We start from the raw sequence: 16411 nt of genomic DNA, 5'->3' as shown, positions 1-16411 counted from the left end.
GGAAGGAACTTGGAATGCGAAGAAATGGAGGAAGCTTTAACTTGTAAGCCACAGGATTCAGGACTTTGATGATTGGGAATGGACCAATGAATCGTGGAGCAAATTTCATCGAGGGTACTCGGAGTCTTAGGTTTCGGGTAGAGAGCCAGACCATATCCCAAGGTCGGAAATTTGGAATCGCTCGTCTTTGGCGGTCAGCAAATCTCTTGTACCGGGCTGACGTTTTAGTCAGAGAGGAACGAACCTTTTCCCAGATGTTGGAGAATCGTTGAAGGGACATTTTGGCCGCAGGCACATCTAATGTGGGAAGAAGAGGGAAATCTGGCACTCGAGGATGTTGACCAAAAACTGTAAAAAAAGGAGTTGAGCTGGTGGATGTGTGATAATGATTATTGTGGGCAAATTCGGCCCAAGGAAGAAGTTCAATCCAGTCATCTTGGGAGAAGGAGACAAAAGTGCGCAGGAACTGTTCCAGGTCTTGATTGACCCTTTCGGTCTGACCGTTGGTCTGGGGATGATAAGCGGTAGAAAATTTGAGTTTTACCTGAAGGGCTGAGCAGAGTGACCTCCAGAACTTCGCTACGAACTGTACTCCCCTGTCGGAGATGATCTCTTGAGGAAGGCCGTGGAGCTTGAAGATCTCTTTTATAAAGCTCTGGGCGAGTAGAGGTGCAGACGGAAGCCCAGTAAGTGGTACGAAATGAGCCATTTTAGAAAAACGATCCACGATAACCCAAATTGTGTTGTGGCCCCGAGATGGAGGAAGATCAGAGATGAAATCCATAGATAGGTGAGTCCATGGCTTAGATGGAATTGCAAGAGGTTGGAGTTGACCGTGTGGAACCCGCCGAGGTATCTTGTGTTGGGCACATTTGATGCATGAAGACACATAAGACCTGACGTCCTTTTTCATCGAAGACCACCAATAGGACCGCTGGATAAATTCTAGGGTTTTATCCATACCCAGGTGACCAGAGAACCGGGAAGCCCAATGCAGTAACCTCTTGCGGAGTTCCGGAGCGACTAAAGTCTTCCCAACCGGGGGTATAGAAGATAGTTGAGTAGAGGCGAAGGAAGCGGAATTCAAGATTGGTTGGGGCTGCTCCATGGGTAGATCAGGGTTGCTCGTCATGGAACGGGAGAGTGCGTCGGCTTTGAGGTTTTGTGAACCGGGGCGATAGGAGACTTTGAAATTAAATCTGGAGAAAAACATTGCCCACCGGGCTTGACGAGGGTTCAAGCAATTTGCAGATTTAAGATAAAGGAGGTTCTTATGGTCAGTAAAAATGGTAATGGGGAAATGAGCTTCTTCTAGAAGATATCGCCATTCTTCGAGGGCTAGTTTCATGGCGAGTAACTCTTGATCTCCAATGGTGTAGTTCTTCTCTGCAGGCAAAAACTTCCGGGAAAAGAAACCACAGGGATGAAGTTTTTCATCTTTAAATCGCTGGGAAAGCACTGCACCGACACCTTCAGAGGATGCGTCCAGCTCCAGGATAAAGGGCCGGGTGGAGTCTGGTTGCTTTAAGATGGGAGCGGAGATGAAGGCTTGCTTAAGAAGTTGAAATGCAGAGGTAGCTTCGACGGGCCATATAGTTGGATCTGCTCCCTTGCGGGTGAGGGCTGTAATCGGAGCTACCAGAGTCGAGAAACCTTTTACAAACTTGCGATAGTAATTGGCAAATCCTAGGAATCTTTGTATGGATTTTAAGGAAGAAGGAAGAGACCAATCAAGAATGGCTTGTAGTTTTGACGAATCCATTTGAAGGCCTGTTCCGGAGATAATGTATCCCAGGAATGGTACACTTGAGACCTCAAACAGACACTTCTCTAATTTGCAAAACAGTTGATTGGACTGCAACCTCAGAAGGACTTGTTTGACCTGGTCTCGATGAGTTTGGAGGTCTTGAGAAAAAATCAAAATGTCGTCTAAGTAAACGACCACACACTTGTACAAGAGGTCCCGGAAGATTTCATTGACGAAAAACTGGAAGACGGCCGGAGCATTACAGAGGCCGAAGGGCATAACGAGATACTCGTAGTGCCCATCCCTGGTGTTGAAGGCCGTTTTCCATTCATCGCCTGGACGGATACGAATTAAATTATAGGCTCCTCTTAGGTCGAGTTTGGAAAAAACTGTGGCTCCCTTGACTCTATCAAATAACTCTGTAATGAGAGGAAGAGGGTAGCGATTCTTAATAGTTATTTCATTAAGACCCCGGTAGTCAATACACGGGCGCAAGCCACCATCTTTTTTTTTTACGAAGAAAAATCCAGCCCCTGCTGGAGACGTGGAAGGTCGAATGAAGCCTTTATTTAAGTTTTCCGTAATGTACTCCGACATGGCCTGAGTCTCAGGGAGAGATAGAGGATAGGTTCGGCCCCTAGGAGGATTCTTCCCGGGAATCAGATCTATGGGACAGTCCCAATCACGATGGGGAGGTAACAGGTCTGCGCTCTGTTTGCAAAAGACGTCCTGAAACCCATCGTAGGCTTTGGGCAGGTCTGTAGAATCCCGTACAACGGAAGATCTGATAGGTATTACCCGCTGAAGGCAACCTTTGAAGCAATTGGAACCCCAGGAGATTATTTGCATGGTGGTCCAATTGATTTGAGGTGAATGTCTCTGTAGCCAGGGTAATCCGAGGACTAAAGAATGAGAGGCTTTAGGAATCACTAGGAAGGATAGTTGTTCGGAATGGAGCACCCCAATGGTAAGTTTAAGTGGTGTTGTACGATGGGTGATGGTTCCACTAGAAATGCGACTACCATCGATGGCGGTTAAAGTGATGACTCGAGGCAACGCTTCCATGGCGATTTGATGCTTCTGGACAAATTCAGTAGTGACAAAGTTCTCTGCCGCTCCGGAATCCAGGAGAGCTAATACAGCTTTGGAACCTCGAGGACACTTTAAATGAGCCTGGATGGTGGAATCAGACTTCCTTTGTGATTCAATGGCAACTCCTAACTTAACCTCTCTTTCATAAGTTAGGAGGAGGCGTTTCCCGGACGAATGGGACAAGTTTTAACTAAATGTTGAGGAGATCCGCAGTACATACAGAGGTTCTGCCTCCGCCTTTTCTGACGCTCCTCAGCCGATAATGAGAGCGGTTGACCTGCATGGGTTCTTCGCCCAGAGGAGGAGAGGGTAAGTGGGAAACTGGACGTGGCCTTCCATGATCAAATCTGCCTCTTTCCAAGGCACGCTCCCTGTGACGGAGATCCACCTTGTTGCAGAGGGAGATTAACCCATCCAAACTGGTTGGAAGGTCACGGGAAGCTAGGTCGTCTTTGAGCCTTTCAGAAAGGCCACTCCAGAAGGCAGCGATGAGGGCATCCTCGTTCCAATTGAGTTCTGAAGCCAGAGTCTGGAACTGGACTACGTATTGGGCGACGGTCCTGCTGCCCTGACGGAGGCGTAGAATATCAGCTGATGCGGAGGTGGTTCTTCCGGGTTCATCAAAGATTTTGCGAAATGTAGCAACAAATTCGGGGTAGTTGGAGAGCAGGGGATCCGACTTCTCCCAAAGGGGCGAGACCCAATCGAGTGCTTGGCCAGAAAGTAGAGAGATGATATATGCCACCCTGGTTCTGGCCGTCGGAAAGTTGGCGGATTGTAGCTCGAATTGGATTTCGCATTGATTTAAAAAACCCCTGCATAATTTGGGGTTGCCATCGAACTTGCTCGGAGGGGAGAGCTGAAGACGAGCAGGAGGTAGAACCGGAGGAGCAGGTGACACCACAGGAGGAGAGGCGGCTTGGGAGCCAGCGGGAGCGGGATGAGCCAGTAAGGACTGGATGTTGTCCAGGCGTGACGACATATCTTGGATAAATTGGATCAGCTGAGCCTGAGAGGTCTCCTGTCTTTCCAGACGGGATAGTACATCCTGCGAGGCTTCTATCCCAGATCCTTGACCACTTGCCGAGTCCATCCGGCCAGTGCAAACTGTCACAAACGTGGAATTTAGGAGCTGTGTTCCCGGACTGGGCCTTGGATCTGTATTATTTGGCGCAGACGCTCGCTGGAGGAGGCTTGGCTTAATGAAGTTTCTCCGCATGAGAGGGTGCAGCGAACTGACAGGAGTTTGAGGAATGCGGCAGTAACGAGATAGCTAGGAAGCTACGTGGAGCGGCTGGATAGCCTAGGGTAGACGTTGGTAGCTGAGTGGCTATGTGGAGCGGCTGAATAGCAGTGGGTAGACGTAGGTAGCTGAGTGGCTACGTAGAGTGGCTGGATAGCCGTGGGTAGACGTTGGTAGCTGAGTGGCTACGTGGAGCGGCTGGATAGCCGTGGGTAGATGTTGGTAGCTGAGTGGCTACGTGGAGCGGCTGGTTAGCCGTGGGTAGACGTTGGTAGCTGAGTGGCTACGTGGAGCGGCTGGATAGCCGTGGGTAGACGTTGGTAGCTGAGTGGCTACGTGGAGCGGCTGGATAGCCGTGGGTAGACGTTGGTAGCTGAGTGGCTACGTGGAGCTGCTGGATAGCCGTGGGTAGACGTTGGTAGCTGAGAGGCTACGTGGAGCGGCTGGATAGCCGTGGGTAGACGTTGGCAGCTGAGTGGCTACGTGGAGCGGCTGGATAGCCGTGGGTAGACATTGGTAGCTGAGTGGCTACGTGGAGCGGCTGGATAGCCGTGTGTAGACGTTGGTAGCTGAGAGGCTACGTGGAGCGGCTGGATAGCCGTGTGTAGACGTTGGTAGCTGAGAGGCTACGTGGAGCGGCTGGATAGCCGTGGGTAGACATTGGTAGCTGAGCGGCTACGTGGAGCGGCTGGATAGCCGTGGGTAGACGTTGGTAGTTGAGCGGCTACGTGGAGCGGCTGGAGCGCAGTGGGAAGGCTACTTAGCTAAACTAAGAAACTAGTTGCACTGGCAACTTGTGTGAGCATTGGGGATCCTTTTATAGTGGACACTGGGAGCTGACAGGCTGAGAGAGAAGGAGAAGGCTCCTCATTGGTGGAAGTGGGGTCACATGGGCAATCCAAGATGGCCACGCCCATGGACCGGAGGACAGCGCTTCCTGGAGGTAGTCAGCGGGGACCAGCGGTGAGCAGGAGCCGGCGTGGGAGCAGCACAGCAGCGGGACCCTCCAGAGGACAACAGCGTACAGCGCGGGAGCCGGAAGACAGCGCGGGTCAGCGCCCGCACAGGTAAGCGACGGGGTCTGATTCTGGGGTCTCCAGGCCGGCGTGTGACAACCTTCATCCACCCTCGCCCCGCCCCGGCCGGCAAACCTCAGTAATTTAAAACCTGACAGAATGCAAACTACGGGGGGTCCTGTCAAGGAGAGGCTATCCTAATGCCCAACGAAAACGAATGAAATACCCTACAACAAAAATCTACCTACCAAGTTAGCCATAACCACAGAGAAAAAGCAGCCAAACAACAATGGTGACTGAACCTAACTAGCTCCCTTGGAGCTAAGCCCTAAGTGGGAGGTAAACTCCCCTGTTCACATCGGCTATCTTTGGACAGGAGCTCATCTCCGCAGGTGCGGCGTGAGGGAAAATGACAGCCTGACCAGGAAGGAATCGGGAATCATAACTGGTGGAAAATATGTCTTCCGTCGCCTGCTAAACCAGGGTTACCCGCATGTTGAAGAGGTAGTGCGGGGTCGGCCCTGTGACCAAGGAGGGTCGATGCTGCTGCGAGACCTATAAACAAAACTAAACATCTTTTGCTCCCAAAAGGCATAACCACCCAACCATCATGGTTCCGCCCGCATTGGGCGTCAAAATCACCTCATGCTAAATTACTGGACTAGAGACAAACATGTCAATTATAACACAGATGTATTAATAAAACTACCCATGGTCTGCAATCCGCTCGCCAAATAGCACATGGCAAAGCGGAGCATGCCCAACAATCAAATTATAATATTCACAAAAATTGCGCACTCGTCTATTTAGCCTGATTCCACCCTATGACATCCCATAATGAGTAAGAAAATTCAGCAAATTTACTTCTGCAGATCCCTATTTGCTGAAGCGCAAAGCGCACAGAAAAAGCTGAATTCACACCACGTACAGTCTCTTTGTTTCCTAAAACAATCTTTAACCTTTATAACCAGCATCATAATCCTCCCTGTAGTTAATGCCTGAAACCCTTGTCTGACCGCTGCTCCTGTCAATCTTACGCGGGCGCGCCAGGTAAATGGAAAATTAAAAACAAAAAAATGGAGTCATAGCAAAATTTTTTACACAATCATACTCACCAGCACCAGGTGGTCCCAGATCCTGCTCTACAATGATTCTGCAAGGCTCCGTCTTCAATGTTTTCACGTGGCTGAGCCGATAGCTCGACCGCCATGGTCGTCGCAACACGCACAGGATCGCTAGCCACCGCACTGTAACAGTAGCCGCACAAACTACTGCATCATCTTGAGGGGCACGCGGAGCCAGGCAGACCTGTAACTAAAGGAGAAAGGTGAGCAGGAGAAGGCACGGGGGGGGGGGGGATAGGGGTGCAGACAGGGGGGCACATGGGACCAACGGGGGTAGAAGGATGATGGATAAAGAGGAAGTTTGGGCACAGTAAGCAAAGCCATAGAAGAGGGTCAGGGCACAAAAGAGATAAACAATATATGGGGCAAGAATGAAGGTGCAAGGAAAGGTAGCCAGGGGAAGGAGGGGCACTAGATAATAAGAAAAATGGGGGGGGGGGATGTCAAAGGAGGGGACACAGTAAACCAAAGCCCGGGGGTGGGGGGATGAGGGGGCTGTAAAAAGATGAAAGAAGGTGAGGGAGGGGGAGGGCGGAATATGTAAGTAGGGATCTGTAAATGATTCCGATGCAGATAAGCGCTGTAGGATTGTGGGGATAGTGTGTAAGAGTTGTTCGGCTATCTGTAGTACACATGAAAGGAAGTAACGATTAGTGTGTCAAGGGACAGTGACTGCAGGAAAACGCAGGGTTAAAGGTGGAATTTCAAGACAAGGGAGGTCCAAGGGGCAGGGAAGGGGAAGCAACTTGGAAGGACAAAAGGCTGATGCACGGATCCAGCATCCTCTTTTGCAAGAAATCTTTCCGGAAACAGGATCACGTGGGACAAGATAAATACCAATCGCTGGGGCCTAGTTTGGGCTGATTGTTTAAATATCCCCTGTGGGCTTACACTGTTTTCTCTAGGGGTTTAATCCTTATCTCTGTGCATCAGCATTCTAAGCTGCCCTACCACAATTCTCAGCTTTCATTTCCGTACCATCCAGCTCTCGCTCCTTTCCAAAAAAAAAAAGAAACCTTTAAAAATATTTAGTCTTTCCTTCTACTTTTCATCCCTTAACCCCAGTCTCTGTCTTCATACCTATTGCATACTATCTAACATTATCTGGGTTATTTGCATCTTGTAACATCAATTGCTGTTGTTTCATAATTGCTGGGGATTGTATTTAAAATTGTTATAAGTTAGAGTTTGCATTTGGTAACATCAATTGCTTTATGTTTGTTATATAATCGCTGTATATCACAGTTTAAATTGTTAAACTGAGGTTGGCATTGTGTAACAGCAATGGCTGCAAGTATGTCTGAGAAGTGAAACCGAAAGATTGCATAAGAAAAGAGGTGTGTTAAACCTCTAGGATGGGGGCCGGCATGTATGCAAATTACTGTTTAGAGTTAGCCTATCGTTAGCAGGGGCGGGTTTTCAATAGAGACATTATATAAGGGGCTAGAAGTGAGGGCCAAAGCCTCTTTGTTCCAGATTGTGGTCAGTGTCAGAGTTGGTCAGTGATAGTCTGTACCTTGCATTGGTCTGTTAATTCTTTTCTTTCTTATTTTCATCACTATATTCTCTTCCCTTCTTATCCCTGCCCCTATTTTCTCCATTTCACACTTTTCTTTCCCTCACTTTCATGGCTCTATATAAAATGTCCACCCTCCATTTGTCATTTGCCATGCCCCGTCCCCGCCGCTCTGTGCCCCCCCCTGCCCGCTTCCTCCAGACTGACCTGAATACTGGCTCACGCCAGCGGCGTGGGGCGGCCCCTGCTGCGGATGCGGCGGGTGCTTCTCCAGGCGCCGCTACGGAACGGGGCCTGCGCAGGCGTGGAGGAGCAGCCTCCTCCGCGGATGCGGCGGATCCTGTTTCCGGCGCCAATTATGCTGGGCGTCGCAGGGTGGCCCCTGCCGCGTGTGTGGCGGGTGGTGCCTCAGGCGACGCTGTTGTACAGGCGCGGGGTTCAGGCCGGCGCCCAGCTCTGCTGACCCCGGGCGCGGCCGGAGCTCCCGCGATCACTGCGGCTGGTAGCGGGCGGGAGCGCGCCGCGACAGCTACACGCGGGTGCGCTCTCCGATCCGGCGGCCAGGTAACAGCCTCCGCTAAAAGGCGTAGGTCCCGGCGGGGGCATAGAGCCCCATCTAGGGGCAGCCAAGGCCATTCTAGTGTCCCCATGGTCCTTCCCGTTCCCCGCTCACAGCGGAGCGCCCGCCGTGTTAGTGAGCAGGGGGCGGAGCTTAGCCATTCCACCCATTCCATGTCCAGTCTGTCCCCTGCTCATGTTCCCAGGGCTGGGGCTCAGAATACTAGTGCCAGTAATATGGTGCAATCCCCTGCATCTGTGAGTGTTGCCACCCCTCCCCCTTTTGCTGCGCAGCCAGAACCCTCAGCCATCGCATCTGCTTTGTCAACCCTGGCGGCTGTGCTTGCCCCAATTTTAGCAGCTCCGCCAGCAGGCTCGTTGCCTACTCAAACCGTCGCGCCTGCTAACGTCAATCCTGCAGGGGCGCAGGGGGGGTCAGAGGTGGAGCAGTTGGCGCAAACATTGAGAGCCATTGCCCCTAGCTTGGCCCAGCATAGCGTAGTCACTAGTGCGCCCTCAGTTCCGATCACTCAAGACGCGAGGCGTGGCAATATGGATGCTAGGTTGCCTGCCGCAGAGGTGGCAGCGGGTGTTTTTCCTTCTTTTTCAGATAACGTGGTCGAAGAAGGGGAGCTTGTTGACGAGGATGTCGGGGAGGGGCCGTCCTGATTTTCCTCTGATACCATGACATCGGAGGGTTCAGGTGGGTCTTTCTCAGACTCTAGTTCCTTGACGTCTTCTTTTGCTTCCTCTATATCTAACGCAGACAGCGCGGGCAGAAAGCGTGCAAGAGAGCAGCTAAATATGCAAAATTGGAGGCAAAGCGTCGCTCAAGGTGTAAGCATAGCACCCATAAGCGCAAGCCGATAGAGAAGGGTTTAGAAGGTTCTGCAGGGGTACATTGTGACAACATCGCTGTATTGCGAGGTTTAAGAGGGACTTGCCGCAGTAAGATCCGCAAAGGTGACTATGTCGATATTTTTGCACTTACGGAAACAGCTAAGAAGGCGTTTAAGGTGGCTAGGGCAAAGGGCGGTATAGGTTTGGAAGCTTTCAAATTTTACAATAATTGGTTGGCCGGTTTTTGCATTTTTTCGGCTTGTTATTTGGAGACGCGCCCAGAGGAGCACCTGAAAGTCATTAGGTACCTCCATTTAATTGCAGTTGTCCGCCAGGGGCATGGCTTGGTGAGCGTACGACGAAGAATTCCGTCGCAAGCAGGACGGCAGACGGGTGATGGATCTAGGCTGGAAGGACGTAGAGGTGTGGCTCGAGGTCACGCAGCCTTTGCGTCCTGCGTTTGAAGCGTACAACGTGAATAAATCAGCTAGTTCAGGTCGTCAGGGCCAGCAGCAGGTGACCGGCGGAAAATGCTTCGCTTTTAATAATTCCACTTGTACGCAGGGTCGAAAATGTCGTTTTCGTCACCTCTGCTTGCGATGTAGTGGCAGCCACCCAGTTGCCAAGTGCTTCAAGGCGGGTGCACAGCAGCAGCCTGCTCAGCCGCCAAAAGGCGCTGGTTCTAAGTAAAGCTTCATCCCCTGTCTGCGTCGCCGCAATAGCAAAATGGTTGAGTTGGTACCCTGTTCTCCGGGACGCGGAATTTTTGTTAAAAGGTTTCAGCTTTGGTTTCCAGTTACCTATTTGCAGAGAGGTTGACACAGGTTCGCCTAGGAATTTGAAATCTGCGTTCGAGTTGCCTCACATTCTTAGTGGCTAGCGAGGTTACCTTAGGACGCATGGCTGGGCCTTTTGCAGTACCTCCCATAAGGGATCTTGTGATTTCCCCGGTGGGAGTGGTCCCCAAGAAGATTCCAGGAAAGTACAGGCTTATTCAACATCTGTCTTATCCGTCAGGCTCGTCAGTAAATGATGCCATACCAGTTGAGGTTTCCTCGGTGGTGTACCAGTCGTTTGACGATGCTTTGAACGTAGTTAGGTTTTATGGTCCAGGCACGCTGATGGCTAAGATAGATGTTGAATCAGCTTTTCGTCTGCTTCCCTTACACCCAGAGTCATTCCGGTTTATGGGTTTTCGCTTGGACGGCGAATATTACATAGACAAGTGCTTGCCTATGGGATGTTCGGTGTCATGTGCATATTTTGAGCGATTTAGCACCTTCTTGCACTGGTGCGTGGAATTTTCTTGCGGCGGTCATGGGACAGCCCACTATCTCGATGACTTCTTGTGTGTTGGCCCTTCTGGTTCAGATAGATGTAGTTATTTGTTGTTTTCTTTGCAAGCGCTGTTTTTTCATTTTGGAGTCCCAGCTGCTGCGGACAAAACTGAGGGCCCTGCCTCTTGCTTGTCATTCCTGGGTATCGAGATCAATACCTCGGCGGGCGCCTGTCGCCTTCCCCTTGATAAGGTTCACAAATTGCGTAATGCCATAGAAGAGTGCACGGCTTCCAATAAAATTACCCTGCGGCAGGCGCAATCTCTCCTGGGCCTGTTGAACTTTGCCTGTAGGGTCATTCCTATGGGCAGAGTTTTTTCGCGCAAGCTAGAAAGGGCCACGGCTGGAGTCACTAACCCAAGACATTTACTCCGTTTGTCCTCAGAGATTAAGCGGGACCTCTCTGTCTGGGTCTCGTTTCTGCAGGATTTTAATGGTGTCCAGCTGTGGTTGCTTCCACCCGCGGACAATTTGCAGCTGCAGCTATTCACCGATGCAGCAGACGCCACGGGATTCGGTTGCTACCTCGATGGTTCCTGGTGCGTTGGTCATTGGCCAGAGGAATGGGAAGGAAAGGGTTTGACCAGGGACTTGCTCCTTCTCGAACTCTTTCCCATAATGGTTTCCTTAGAAATCTGGGGTGAACGCTTGCGCAATCGCAGCATCGTGATCAGGTGTGACAACCTGGGCGTGGTGCACGCGATTAATCGTCAACACGCGTCTTCCCTGCTGGTTTTGCATTTGCTTGCGCAGCTGGTGCTGACATGTTTGCGTTTTAACATCATGTTTAAAGCAAGACACGTGCCGGGGGTCGAGAATGGGATAGCTGATGCGTTATCACGTTTTCAGTGGGCTAGATTCCGATCTTTGGCCCCTGGTGCTGACGCTGATGCTGTGCTTTGCCCCTCTTATGTTTGGCAGGTGATCGAGCCGGCATGGAGGGCTTAGCAGAGCAGTGTCTAGCCCCCTCCACTTTGCGAGCATATCGTCAGGCTTGGCATGAATGGGAATACTATTCCCGTAGCAGCAGGCAGGCAGGTAAGGGTCAGCATTGTGCGATGCTTTCTTTTATTTGGAGTCTCCGTTTGGGGGCAGATCCAGGGCTTCTGTGGCGCGCTCCTTGGCAGGCATTGCATTTTATGTTAAATTAAAGGGACGACCTGACTTTACTAAAAGCTTTCTGATTGCGAAGGCTTTAAAGGGTTGGGCGCGGGTCTCTCGGCCAGTTGCTGACCGTAGGAAACCTGTGGACGCTCATTTGCTTCCGACAGTACTGGGGGCAGTCCCCAAAGTGGCATTTACGAGTACGAAGCGATCCTGATCCAACTTGCGTTTTCGGTGGCTTTTCACGGCGCATTGCGCGTATCGGAGTTGGTGGCATCTTCCAAACGGGTTGATGCCACCATGCTCTGCTCGGATATCTCGGTCACTGATCAGGCTTTGCTTTGTAGGATACGGCGGTCAAAGACCGACCAGGCTGGTAGGGGTAGGTGGTTCTCGTTGAGTCCGTCTAAGGACGAACGGATCTGCCCTGTGGTGTTAGCGATACGTTACGCATTGTTATGCCCGGATGTACCTTGTTCATGGCTTATGCACTTGGACAGGACTCCGCTTACCAAATACCAGTTTGGTTGGTTTCTGAAGTGGTGTGTATCGGGTTTAGGCCTCTCACCTCAGGATTTTGGTACGCACTCCTTTAGGATCGGCGCCGCGACTTCGGCAGCTGCTGCGGGTTTCTCACCATCGGAAATTAAGTCCCTGGGACGTTGGAAATCGGATAGTTATAAAAGTTACATCCGACCTACTCATTAAGATTGTTTAGAACCATAGGGCAATGTAATATTTGCAATGTTATGTTTTTTTTGCTTGCCTGGTTTTCTTGTTTTTGTCTCAAGCACCGTCTCGTCTGTTACCCCTGTCTACCCTACTCAGGATTAGCTACTCGCCATTGCTGGCAATGGGAGTCTTGAGGGATTTTACAATTTTTGCCTTATCTGACGGATTAAATTTGGCTATTTTCAAAACAATTAATTAGGTCATAGTACATCCCTCAGCAGGTTTTTATTTTACCTCTTGCCGAGTTCACATGTTTTTTCCCAATTTCCCCCCACCCATTCTTCCCCTTTGTGTCTTTTTGTTTGTCCTAGCCACTTTAGATAGTAAAGTTGGCGACCAATAGAAACTTTTTCTTTTTGGCAGATACTCACTTATTGTTCTATCAGATCCCACTAATACACCATAACATTTTATTGTTTTATTACAACTACTAATTTTGTATTTACTGCTTTTCTCCGTTTTTAGGTTTGCTCTTTGACACGCAGGACATTTGGGTTATAGGCCATTCTTATATTTTCTGGGCCGCTAGCTTTATGAGTTCAGATCATGCTCCACTTTGTGAACATTCTGCTAGGATCCGTTGGATAGGTTTCAGGGGTATGAGATGGCATTCCTTTTGTCCTAGACTGTTAGAGTACGCAAACATTTTTGGCAGGCCACGTATTTTGGTGACCCATTTAGGAGGCAACGACTTAGGGCAGAGGTGCGGCTTGATATCATTAATTATTAATGATTTGGCGAGGGTGCTATCTGCCTGGCCCTCGTGTACATTACTTTGGTCTTGCATTGTGCCTCGACAGGTCTGGCGTGGGGTTAGGAGTTTTCCCGCTATAGATGAGGCTAGGAAGAAGCTTAACTTTGCAGTAGCCAAATTTCTGATGGACAATGATGGCCATGTCATTTACCATAAGGGCATTCAATTTCGTTTTAGTCATTTATATAGGGGCTGACGGAGTTCATTTGACAGAAGAAGGTTTGTCATTGTTTCTTGTGGATCTTTTTAGGGTGTTGGCGTTATTGGGGTAGTCCTTGGTATGGTGGCGGTGCGGCGGTTCTATTAAGCAGAACCTTGCTGTGGCGGGAAGGAACGGCAGTTCACCAGTCCGGGTGCAATTATGAGTTAAGGGCGTTCCCTTCGTTGACTGGTAGTTGGCTGTACCAACCTAACGGGGGGCAGTATCATCACCTAAACGGGTGGGTAGTCAAGTTGGAGGGTGAGCGTTACCTTTTGTGTTTGACATGGTTTACATGGTTATGTGTATGCACTCTGGGCGATCTACGCCTGCTATGTCTTTTGTTGTTTGTGTGTGGGCATAGCAGATCTGGCTGATTTCTGGCCGTCCTTTCTTTGCCACCATACAACCTTAATTAAAGAATTAATAAATAATATTAATTTCTCCAATAAATCGCCATCAAGTTATCTGCCAAATCCACGTCTCAGTGTCTTTATTTTATGTTAGTAGGATAAGTGGTTTGCACACATGAAAACACCTCATGATAGAAGGTTTATAGCTGTGTACTGTAGTAAATTTTTAACTAAGGGTCAGATTCTCCCTAGTTACACAGTCCCAGTTGGTTAGGCCATTTGCTGAAGCAACTTTATGCCCCCTAGCCCCTCTCTTCCTTAATAGCTATTACATTTAGGGCCTGATTCAGAGCTGAACGCTCGCTCTGAATCAGGGCCCTCCTCCATGAAAATGGAACGGCCTCCTAGCCACTCGTATAGCTGTAGGTGACCACCCACAGCATATGCGAGCGGCCAAAAAGATGGTCGCGATGGTCTTGACCATTGCGACCATCGGACTTGCGAAGGAGACCCTGCGGTAGGGTCTCCCTGCCACAAGCCCTGGAGTGATTTTGGCTCTATCAGAGCCAAAATCACTCCCACTGACATCACTAGTGATGTCAGTGGGGCCGGCTTCAGACGGTAGGCGTTCCCATGGGCACGCCTCCGTCTGGCCGCCACGTCCCCGCACGCCCACCAAAGGGGGCGTGCTGTCATTCAACATCGACAGCACGCCCCCTTTGGTGCGAGACCCAGAGCGATGGAGAGCCCGTCGCTCTCCGGGTCTCGCGCATGCACACGACGGAGCTCCCTCCGTCGTGCGCATGCGCAGTGGGGAACATCGACCCGCTTGCGAGCGTACTGCCGCTCACGAGCGGGTCTGAATGACCCCCTAAGTCTTACCTTATCAGAATCATTTGCATGTTGTAACATCAAGTGCTGTTATATAATGGGTGAGTATAATAGTTTAAGTTGTTAGGATAGGTTTTGCATTTGGTACATAAATCGCTGCATGTATTGTTTTATAAACGCTGTGCATTATAATTTGAATTGTTAAATTAAGGTTTGCATTGTGCAACAACAATCGGTGCACATATGATTGAGAATCTCTGTATATCATAGTAAATGTAGTAAAACAATGGGTAAGATTCAGTTACCTTTAACAGCCCTTACCATAAATGCCCCATCCCCCGACTGCCTTGTGATCTCTTGTTTCACTGTCCCAGTTTGTCAGGACATTTCCCCAAGCAACTGTGAGCCCCCTCTGCTGCATTTAATAGGAAGTAGGTGCAACTCCCCACCATTCTGTTTCGCTAATTATTCCATAAAAACAACCAGTCTAATTACATTGGCCCGGCGAGTCCCATCCATTATACACTTTATAACAAAATCTGAGCCCTCCTGAGCAGGGAAACTGCTTCAGGCCAGCATTCAGTTTGTTCATTCACCAAGTTTGTAAAAAAACAACATGGGCAATGCGCTATGATCGCATCTGACTGCAATGGAATGTGTTTCTACACAATGTAACACACACTGAATGAATAAAAAAAGGGGATATTTTACTTCTTAAAAATGGAATAGATACATCACACACAATACATTACACACAATACATATAACATATAAAAAAATTGTATCAAAATAATTGCTTGTGTCAGATAGTAAATCTTCTGTTGAGCAAAGAATAAGTGATACAATTAGATGTAACAAATCAGATCAATTGTGTCATTTCCATGGAATGAATTAGTACTGTCTTAGGCCCTCATTCAGAGCCACTCGCTATTTGCGGTCGTTCGTTCTAAAACAAGGGGCTGGCTATTCAAATGAACCGTTCGCTGTTTGCGGTCTGTTCACGCCTCTATGTCTGAACGAGCGAACAAAACTTGCGTTCGTTTTTTGAAAAAATACGCCCCCTGGCCGCTCGCATCCTACGTCATGTCCGCTATTTATTAGATTAATCGAGTACATCGACCAGGGTATGAACTGCTCGCTATTCTTGGGGCTGGTGTTTGCTACCACAATTTTGCGAGCAGTTCTGGCTCTAAAATAACCCAGTGACGTGGTCAATGACGCTGCTGTTTTAAATATGCACACCCATAAAACGCCCGTTTTGACCTTTAAGCACGCCTGCGATCGGATCTCCACTCCCCGTTTTCAAGCACCTTCCCCTGTTACCACCCACATACGCCTCTTTCTGTCACTCAAATTATCAGGCATTCGCTATTTTGCGAGCACATGAATTTCGGCCGCACTGAGTTGTTCGCGCATGCGTATAACGATCCGTACGCATGCGCAGTTGGGCAAACATCGCTCGGAGCGAACGAGCAGCGACTTGCGTCCGGCTCTGAATCAGGGCCTTAGTTCTTTATACACTGTTTGAAATTATTGCGTTCTCACACCTGGAATGAGTATAGATTATCTATATTGATTGATTTAGGTTTGAGGATATCGTGCTGGCGTCCCAGCATATAATAGTGATATTGAAGATAATCAATTTGGAGTTATAAAACTTCTATTCTGGAATGAATAATCCTGTAAAAGGATATGTCCATCAACACAATGGAGATATAGTGGCAGATAAATAGATGTCTTTCTCTCCGTATGTTGGAAAGGAGAAAGTGTGTCTTACTGCTACCGGGAGGATGCAGCAGCGCTCTCCCAGATAGATGCAGTCACTGTGGGGAGCTGAATGTCGGCGTGCCATGGGATCGGTGGCTCCGCTGTATGCGGCTGTGAAATCAGCTGTATATCTATTTGACTTATCGCCCCCTCTGTCCTCACCTATCTGTGGCTTGCTTTTCAAATGTCTGATAACAA

The sequence above is a fragment of the Taudactylus pleione genome, unplaced genomic scaffold, assembly GCF_031769625.1.
Source record: "Taudactylus pleione unplaced genomic scaffold, aTauple2 ptg000401l, whole genome shotgun sequence".
Lineage (NCBI taxonomy): Eukaryota > Metazoa > Chordata > Amphibia > Anura > Myobatrachidae > Taudactylus > Taudactylus pleione.
The sequence above is the reverse complement of the archived record's forward strand: the minus strand, read 5'-3'. Positions refer to the sequence as shown.